The 10,568-nt window shown below is 31.4% G+C and overlaps 1 long non-coding RNA gene across 1 annotated transcript; it reads left to right on the forward strand.

Annotated features, from left to right (window-relative positions):
- Positions 1-759: 759 nt before the first annotated feature.
- LOC145157114 (uncharacterized) lies at positions 760-10,276 on the forward strand. The gene is made up of 4 exons (XR_013737101.1): positions 760-883; positions 1,661-1,751; positions 1,891-1,953; positions 10,175-10,276. It is a non-coding gene; the product is annotated as an uncharacterized LOC145157114 (long non-coding RNA).
- The last annotated feature ends 292 nt before the right edge of the window (positions 10,277-10,568 follow it).

Genomic DNA, 10,568 nt, shown 5'->3' on the forward strand with positions numbered 1-10,568 from the left:
TAAGTTTAATGCCAACAGAAAAAATATATGCAAATGACAGTAATTTATAAAGTATATGGTGTTTGCACAATATTAACAGTATGATACGATTTGACTTTGAAAGTATTTTGTTAAATTTTGGGAGAGGAATAATACCAGTAAGACCAATCTTCAAAAGGCAATTGTGAACAAGTGGTATAGAAACGTGAAGATCCTGATAATCTTGAGGTGGTGTTTTTTTGGAAACACTTGAGGTGGTGTACTGAATGTCGCTTAGATATCGTTTTTAGTTACTAATCTTTGTTATGTTGAACGTAGTAGTTGATACAAGTTTTGGATATTTTGTAAAGTCCATTGTGGTGCCCCCTTCCCTTTAGTCATTAATTGCTTTTACGGGTGATTTGTGCTTTGTCTAATGATGGTTCATTGCTATTTTTCATACTAGATGTCACTAAAAACTTCATTTTTAAATTGGTAATAATAAATTATGTTGTTATATTCTGTTATGTGTTAAGAATTTTCCAAACAACCTTCCGTGGGCCGTGCTTAGCACAACCCTTACACATTACTAGTGTGTGTGTGTGTGTGTGTATATATATATATATATATATATATATATCTTCTATCTTAATAAAAGAGTCTTTTTCTACACATGTCTCTTCCACAATTGTTTTCAGCCAAAAGTGATTTTACCATTATACCCTTCACACATTTAAGATATTATTTCCACCGTATCGCATGCCCTCTGATCATAACTCAATTTTTTCGAATCCATTTGATTTTTGAACCTAATTCACAGCACAATATGTTTACATATTTAGGGTTTCCAAGGAACAAGCACTAAATTAGGGATTATGTGAGCGAAATTGTTGTGATGATCACCATATCTCACGAAATTATGAAGGTAATCTCTGTATTTATAGGATTTGAATTCCATAACCATCATAGATGATATCAGTTTGGTTTTTTTGAATAACACGAAAAAGATGTATGATTTGTGAAAATTTATTACTTTTTCATGGGCATTTGCAGGTTTTACTCTTCTTTCTTGTGATTTCATCATCACGTAATTTTTTTCGCAATTGATGCTCTTCCTTCTCCGTCCCTTTTCTTTATCAGAACATCGACCTTAAAGATTCTGGATCGTTTGATTGATCGTATAAAACTGCTTTCGTTGATTAATATTTCCTTTCTGTAATGTATGAGATACATGAATATTAATCTAGGATAATTAATCAAAAACACTTTCAAACTTGGCAGAGAATGAACACAAAGATTAACAAAAAAATAGTTTTCGGAAGCGATAAAGTCCTGATTACAAACACGTCTTGTCGCAATAGCTGTTATGATTGATTTGAAAAACCCTAGCCATAGAAGCGACAATCGTCCATTTTTGTTTCATGCTGGTAAATAACAAAAACAGGAGATTTCAAGGTCTATTCAATAACATTAAGCCCATAGTGTCTTCATCCTCATCAATATGGTGATTTCTTTCTACCAAGTCTTCGCAATCCAACAATCTTCAGTCAAAAGTCCTTAAATCTTTTTATTGCTCACGTTTCTTTCTCTAACCCTATAATCAAATTCTTTTTGGCATGCTTAGATTTGTTGTTAGTTTCTGGTTTTGTTGCGTTCATTTAGTTTCTTAGATTGATGAAGAAGTCGACCATCTTTTTTGCAGGTTTCCAATCTTCAATAAATTTTAAGTTTTCTTTAGACCGGTGGAGAAGCGGATGTGGATGCTTCGTTTCATCGATTATTTTTTTAAAAAGGTGAAGAATGTGGCTAATTTCTTAATTAAGTTTCATTTTGTATTTTTTAACCCTAAAGGACTAGCATAAATGTGCATTTTTTTCTTTGTTTTTGGTTGAATCATGCTTGATTTGTTATTTAACAATAAGGGTGTTTCAGATCAACTATGCCATACAAGAGGTATGGACACTGCCAAGATGCTTGAAGATTTCTCCTCAAGATGTAAGTAAATCTTAATAATTCATGGCTTTCTTTGTTTTGATGCCTTCAGTTACTTTTAAAGTTCGTTGTTAATCATCAAGAATTAAGTGCAAAGGTTACCTAATGTCATAAATTTGCTCCGCATCTCCTATTTTTCTGATTTGATACATCAATTTTGGCATCCAGTGCCTTTGATTTTGGGTGTTTTATTCATAATTTTAGTTGGTTTTTGAATTATTTTATTTGGCCACTATAATCCCATTGTTTGCATAAATGTGTTAGATATAAGGGTTACCATTTGTCATTGGTGGGATGTCAAGTCCGCCAAGCAAATTACACCATTTGTTTGTAAAAACGTAATATAATGGTAAAAAGGGGTATCGGTCATCGGGGAAATGGTTGTATTCAATCACCAATGCAATCTAAAAGAACTATTGTAATAAACTAACTAACTACAATTAAACTAAAGGGGGGGGGGTTATGATTGCTTGAAAACTAAAAGACTTGAATAACTAAAAACTTACAATTAAGCAAGATAGTGAGATGCTCAAATGTTGGGAACAATTGGTTAGCCAAGGCAATTCAACACAATGAACATTTGTGTGTTTATCATTAGGATTCAACATGAAGCTTATCATTCATCCCAAATTGGTTATAGCAATCATGAAGCATGATATGCCAAGATTTCTCATAGGTAGTATGGAGGTTGGGGAAGCCCACAACACACCTTCTTAATCAAGATCAAGGGTCAATTGAAGCAATTGAACCCAAGAAGTTTATTAGCCTTAAGAATGAAGAAATCCCCAATTCCTAGAGGATGTCAATGCTTACACATCCATAAAGGAGTTATGATTCATAAGCTAGAGATGATTTCTACCATCATAAAGCTTTTGTTCTAAGTAAATTCAATGATTCAATGCTAAACCAAAGAAATAAACCAACAATTGCTTATTAAAGTACCAAGCTCATGATCAAAGCACTAAACAAGCATAGGAAATATGAACTAGAATCATAGACATAAGATAAATGATAAATAAGCATAAATCCTTCAAAAACTCACAAACATTAAGAGGTTTTAGCCAAGGTCTACCAAAATAGAGAGTTTAGCCACTCATGGCAATAGAACAACAATCACAAAAGTCTAATTGCATAAAGAAACTACCAAATAACTTGGAAAGAGGAAAAGAAACGAGTCTTGAGCTTCAAAATCGCCTTCTTCAGCTCTCCAATGGTGTAAAATCGAGAGTTTGGCTGCAAGATCTGATCCCCCAAGGTTATGGTGTGCCAAATGACCAAAATGCCCAAACCGAGCAGTTGCGCGGGTACCCGAGCGACGAAAATTTCACCGGCGCAAATGTCGCTGTAATGCTATTGGTCCTTCATTCCTCCACTCTACCCTTCCGCTACCAAAGATTCCTTTGGTCCCCTCCATATACATGTGATTTAAACCAACCAATCATCATTTAGATTCAAGGAATGGATGCTCCAAGCCCAAATTAAAAGTTTATGACCCATCTTTACAAGCCCAAAATATCCAAGTCTTCAACTGTTTAAGGCCCAAGTCTTCTTTTATGGATACGCCAAGCCCAATAGCGCCTCGAGAGCCCACAAGTCCGTCTTCATTCTAATCCACAATCGCGATAAGCACGAAAACCCTGCAAAATACCTCATGCAACATAAAAAGCACTCGGTACGATCCATACTAAAGAAAATAAATAAAATACAATGCAATAATGATAAAAAGATCTAAAAATCTAAAATAAACTAATAAAAATAAGGAAATAAAATAAGCTATCAGTCATTTTTCATCATAAAGACAATTTATGCTCATGGTTCCAGATTTTTGCTATTAGTAACCTTGCCTTTGTGGTGATTTTTCTAGATTCTTAGTAACATTGATGTTGATTACCAATATCTTAACTATACGTTTTTTTATGTTACAACAATTAAACGTAATCTGACTTTGTTGTTCAAATGTGCATAACTCACTCAATTTAAGTTTTTTTTACCTGAATCTTTTTCCTACACGTAGTTTAGGTTTTGTAGTTAAGTTTAGACTATAAAAACACTTGATTTGGTTAAAAATTGAATGAGTTACAAGCCCCGCCAGGAAGCGTGTTAAATCATACCGGTTCCAAAACCGAAAACCGGCAAAAACCGGACCCGGAACCGGAACCGGTAGAACCGTCGGGCCGGTTCGGTTCTTGATTTTGGCCGAAGCCGGTTCCCGGTTTGGGTCCGGGTCGGACCGGTTCCGGCCGGTTCGGTCCGTTTGCTCGTACCTAAATAGCATCATGGATTTAAACTTCAATTACCATGGTAATAGTAGAAACTAGAAAAGAAGTATATTCATGGCCCATATAAATCTATATAGTTTAATCCATTTTCAAGATCATTTTCTAATATATATATATATATATCATTTATTTTTAATTTGTTCGTAACTTTTTAGAGAACTTTTTTTTTCTTTTGAAAACCCCCTAAACTTAGCATTATTTATGAAAGTCATGTATCTATTTTTTAATAGAAAATAACAAAAAAAAAAAAAACTAAGAATATTTATATATTTGAGATTTTTAACCGGTAAAAACCTCTCAATCTGATTGTATGTTTTTTTCCCGGAAATAAAACGGCTTTTTCAGTGGCTTTTTTGAAAATAAAACAACTCTGCAGTGACTTTTTCAAAAACAATAAGACATTATGTTTCTAAAATATAATGAATACAATAAGAACCTTTTTCTCCCGAGTATTACTAAAAAAATTACAAAACTATCAAGGCAAGTCATCCATGATTCGTTGAAAGAAACAAAAAAAAAACATAATTTATGTATATGCATATTATGCATAGCTCAATGTGCATTTGCATATACATATATTCAAAAGTCTAATCTTATCTTCTTCTTTTGTGTTCATTATTTTTTAATTTAAAAGATTAATCTGTAAAGTGAATAAAATACTCAAGCATAAATTCAAAATCCACGATGTATTAATTAAGTAATTGTTGCACCATTAATTTTTGATCAACAATAGATTTTATTAAGTATAAAAACAATCACTGTAAAGTTGGCAAAAATACAATATAAATGATCCGGAGAAAAAACTACACAATGAAAAAAAATAGAAATAACAATCTCAGCCCCCACATATGACCATTAGAACAACATGAATAATGGTTTTGTAATAAAATAATATTACATTAAGAATACAATCATATTGTAGAAGTAATACAATAACATTAAGTGAAAACGGTATGACAACATTCCCTATCATTTAATAATAATAAAATATTGGTTTACTTTACTCTTTGGTAGATATGGAAGGCACAGAACATAGAACATGCTCATGTTTAAGAAGGAGATAACTACCCCACTAAAAACGATGGATGGCCAAGTGTTTACTTTTAATTGGATTAACAAAGAACAAATTTGTGTTTCTTAGATTGGTCTATTTGTATTTGTTCCTCCATGATAATCTATATTTTATAATTATTTCTCTAGCATCTTGCTAGCCTTTGTTTGGTTTAATATATTTCGCCAATCTAAAAGAATCTAGATTAGAAATAGCAAATGCAATAATATTTTTGTCTTAGTAGTGAACATCAAATAAAATTACAATACAATAATAATATAAGATTAAAGAAAAAATAAAATAAAAAATTACAATAAAATTATAGCAAGATAATAAAATGTAAATATAAATACTTTAAGAAAAACCCTTTGATTTTGATCTATATTTTAATTAAACTTTATCTTTTGTATGCAAAAATATCACTGAAACCGATTGATTAACTATTTCATGTCAAAATTCTAATGTTGCAATTTTTTTAACAAGGTCTTTTTTTTGTTAAAAAATAAAATAGAGTCATGATTTTTTTTTTTCATAAACGAAGTCAAGGTTTTAGGATTTTTCTAAAGGTCTTTTCTTTTTTAAATTATAAAACTAATAATAAATGAATTAAAAATAAAAATATAAAAGTTACATAAATACAGTATAAAATTATTTAGGGACTTTTCATAAATAAAATAAAATTTTAAGTATTTTTCTAAAGAATTTCTTTTAAACTATAAAACTAAATAGATACTAATTAATAATAAAAAATAAAAATTACACAAACACAATATACTAGTATTTAGGACTACGAAACTAAAATACATTAATAAAAAAAGTATAAAAACTAAAAATATTTAATTATAAAAATACTAAACTAAATATACATCGGATGATAAATTTTGTTTACTTGTAATATTAATTAAATTTATTCAATTTATATACTAAATTAATTTTTTATTTTATATATTATTCTATTTTCTTAATAACTAGTAAGTTACTACAAAAAAAAAAAAATTTATAAGAGTTGTGTAACTACTTGTGGAGCAAACATGCAAATATACAAAAGTCATGTGGCCAAACTGTGAAACCAAAAAAATATAAGAACGAAACATGACAATATATTGCATGAGAGGCGCGAGGGAGTGGTAATCTCCAAATTTTCTGTTAGGTAGAGACTATTTTTGTAAATTTATAAACATAATCTGCAAAATTTATAATATATGAACCGTTTATATAAAAAATAATAATAAATAAATTGTATTTTATATGAATGTAAAAATCAAATTTTCGAATAAATTTAATAACTTTTGTGGCATTTGCCCTTTATTTTAAAGTGAATTCATATGTTTTTTGCAAATTGATTCTTAAATTCAAAAATAATTAGTTGCTTAGAAGCGTCAAATTCAAATAATGCATACTAGTTGTGAGAGTCATGTATTACATGGTTATTTTTTTTTAAAAAAAGTTAAATATAAAGCTCAAAATATTTGAGAATTTTGAAATTATAAGAAAAAAAAATAATGAATTATTATAATGAAAATGTTTTTTATTTTTTAAATTTAAACAAATAATTTAACTAAATAAAAGAAATTAATGAACTTTAATTTTTGGAATTTTGAAATTAAAAGGTAAGTTCATTAATGAAATTGATATCCATTTATTCTACATCTATTTCAATTATTATATTAAAATATTATGTGAAATTTAATAAAATAGAAAAACTCATAAAATGATATGTGGAAAAAAAATTAATTCAAAATAACTACAAAATGACATTTAACAAATTAAATGAGAGTGTAACAAGTGGCAAAAAAAAAACATTCATTTATTAGAGAAGATAAAATAAAATTTCGTTGATTTTAATAATAACATGTCTATTACCCAATTACGTTAATGAGGTCAAAATTTTATAAAATGTATAAACATGTGTTTACACAATCCATCCATTTTGCTACATCTATCAAATGAAAATATCAATAAATCTGTAATTACTAATTTTATTACAACAGTTTCTTATGGATATCCTTAAATGCAATTAATTTATTGAGAAACGCAAAGTTTTTTTTAATTATTAGTAAATAATATAGTTATATTTGTTCCCTATAATAATAACTAGAAAGGTTACCCCCGCTACGCGGGGGCCAGAAGCTTTCAATGTTGTTTCCGAATTGATAAATATGACAGACATAGAAAGTGCAAGGATGAAAAGTCCGGGCTTTGCCCCGGACAAAAAATGTAAAAGTTTTGACTGCGAGGACCAGAAGTGTGAAAATGGCTAAAGAATTAAAGGGGTAGGAATCAGCAACTTTTTAGAAAAGGGATCAAAGTTGTCAAACCGTTAAAGTTTTGTGGCCAAACTTTAAATATTAAAAGGTTCCAAAAAAGTGTAAAAATATTGATTGCGAGGACCAAAAGTGTCAAAATTGGTAAAGAATAATGAGCAAAGTTGCCAAAAAAACATCCAAATTTAGTATTCCTAACTTCCAACAATAATACAGGGACCAATTATGCCAAAAAAATGGGAAGTTGAATGGAACACAAACAAAAGGACATGAATAAATTAATTAAAGAAGTACAGGGACCGGATATGTAAATCAAGGGACCAAACCTGGACAGAGTATGCCAACTTCACTATTCCTTTCTTCCACAACTTTAATATATATAATAATATTCTTAATTTTACTAATAAATAACTTTTTACACATATTAATAAATTCATATATTTTTAAGCACGGACCAGTCCAAATAGATATTAAAACTAATGTCTAGTAAAAGACATGATTTTTTTTGTTTCGTTTTTTAAAACGAGCACTTGTTATAAATGTATGGGTAAATTACATCAATCGTCCCTCGTGCATATGCCAGAAAGCGTGTTTAGTCCCTATTTTCAAAAATTAACTCGGACCGTCCCTCGTGTCGTTAAAAGTTGCATGTTTCATCCCTCGTTGGTTTTAATTTGCACGTTTAATCCCTTATGACACATAAAAAGACTAAAATGCCCTTTTCCTTTACCTTTTTTATTTATTTTTAACATTTTTGACATTTTTAATTATTAAATTTTATTTTAATTATTTTTTTATTTTGTTGAAGACCTGACCACCACCACCACATGTAATCTACACCACCTCCGGAAATTATAGCACCATCACCACCCCTCACCGGAAAAATAGAGCACCACTTCCACCCCTCACTTCATCCCATCCACTTATCCGTTCAAAGCAAGTGTTTCACTAAAAATAACTAGAAACTACCATCTTATTCACCGAACTAGCAGCCTATACTCAGACCGTCATTGAACCATCCACATTTATTGTTAACACCACCAGCAGCCTCCATCGGAAAATCCATCAACAAATTAGGAAAGAATAATCAAGGCAAATCAAGAAGGAAGAATCAGGACATGGCAATGTATAATTCGAAATCAGGAAAGGATTTAGGGTTCTTAACCTCAAAGCAGGCGGCGACAAAGATGGAGGAGGAGATGAGTGACGGTGATGCAAATCTGATTACTGCGTGGAGTGTCTCTGGTAAGGCTTCGACGAGACCTTCTTTGTTGCCACCAACATCATCTTCTTCCCTATCAATATTTGTATATGCCACCACTGTCTCAAACGAGTTTGAATAAAAGAACCATACGCCCCTTTCTTCGATTTCAAATGACTCAATCTCGATTTCTGAAATGTCCCCATCTGTGTGAGATAAATAACCGCGACATAGGGTGTCGGAACCACCATCTATGTAAGATTGGAGCTCTATTTGGGGATTTCATGTTTGATGGTACGAGAGAGAGGGAAAAAGAGACGAAAATTAAGGTTGGTGGTTGTTTGAAGATTGACGGAGATGGAGTCGTCATTGCCACTTGTGTGCGTCCATCTACACTCCTCCTGGTAGCCGACCAAAGTGAAAGGGGATGTCGGGAAACTGAAGGGAAATAGTAGGGTTGAACGTGTAATTGAGGGGGGAGGGTATTTATTTTATTTTATTCTTTTTTCAATTCTAAATAAACAAATAATAAAAATATAAAAAAGAAATTACTAAGGGTAAAATAGTCATTTTATGTCTTCAGGGACTGCCCGAGTGAAAAAATCATAATACAGGGATGGTCCGAGTTAATTTTTGAAAATAGGGACTACACATGTTTTTTGACATATACACGAGGGACGATTGGTGTAATTTACCCTAAATGTATTCTTAAATCGTTTTTTAATAGTATTAGTTGTTCGTTTTTTATTTGTTCTTTTTCCTTTTCTCATTATCATTATCAACAAAAAAATTTTAGACAACATGTTATTATTTTAAACTTATAAAACAACTAGAAAAAAGAAGCAAGTAAGGAAAATAAAACACCTAGTTGTGAACTTATGATGTTAAATCGTTTTCCAGAAACAAGCATAACGATTGTTAAATCGTTTTCTAAGTTATCTACATAAAATTAAAAAGAAAACACATAAATTAACTTTTATATCATAAAACTAAAAGAAAGAAAAAAAACAATAACCAATTCTTATAATTTACGCAAATTAGAAATCATAATTTGTGAGGCAACTTAAAATCATATTAACATGAATACAAGATCGTTTTTTGAAGGATGCGTAAGGATAGGGTTTTTGAAGGATGCGACTGAAGGCCCGGTGCGGGCGGACCAGTCATACTGTAGACTCAGAGAGTGGACCAGGTGGATTGAAGGCCCGGTGCGGGCGGACCAATCACACTGTAGACTCGATGTACATGGCTAGACTCGGAGGGTGGACCAGGTGGACTGAAGGCCCGGTGTGGGCGGACCAGTCACACAGTAGACCCGATGTGCATGGTTGTTCTATTTGTGATATGTTATGAGTATGTTATGTGTGGTTGGTATTTTGGGGGTAACTCACTAAGCTTTCGGGCTTACAGTTTCAGTGTATTGTTTCAGGTACTTCAGGAGATCGTGGCAAGGCGAAGGCGTGATCGTACCGCTCCTCATATTTCATGATTTTGTGATTTGGTTCTAGGGATACTCTGATGTTTAAACAATTTTGAAAACGAGATGTATGAACTTAATGGTTTTTGAATGAATTAAAATGTGTTAATTTGGCTCAATTTTTATGGGTGTTACAAGTTGGTATCAGAGCCTTGGTTTGAGTGAATTGGAGGAACATTCGTGTAAATCCAGTCTCAAATAAAGGAGGGATTTTCAAAATGGTTTTCGAAAGGTTTTCAAAATAAGTAAAAGAGGATGCAGAGGGTACGATCAGCCAGAGCCAGTAAGTAACCCCAAAATACCATAGAAGTTTATTTTGTTTATGTGATATGTTAGAACAGCATGC

This window comes from Lactuca virosa, chromosome 2 (assembly GCF_052849685.1).
Source record: "Lactuca virosa cultivar CGN04683 chromosome 2, Lactuca_virosa_CGN04683_v6, whole genome shotgun sequence".
NCBI classification, from domain to species: Eukaryota; Viridiplantae; Streptophyta; class Magnoliopsida; order Asterales; family Asteraceae; genus Lactuca; species Lactuca virosa.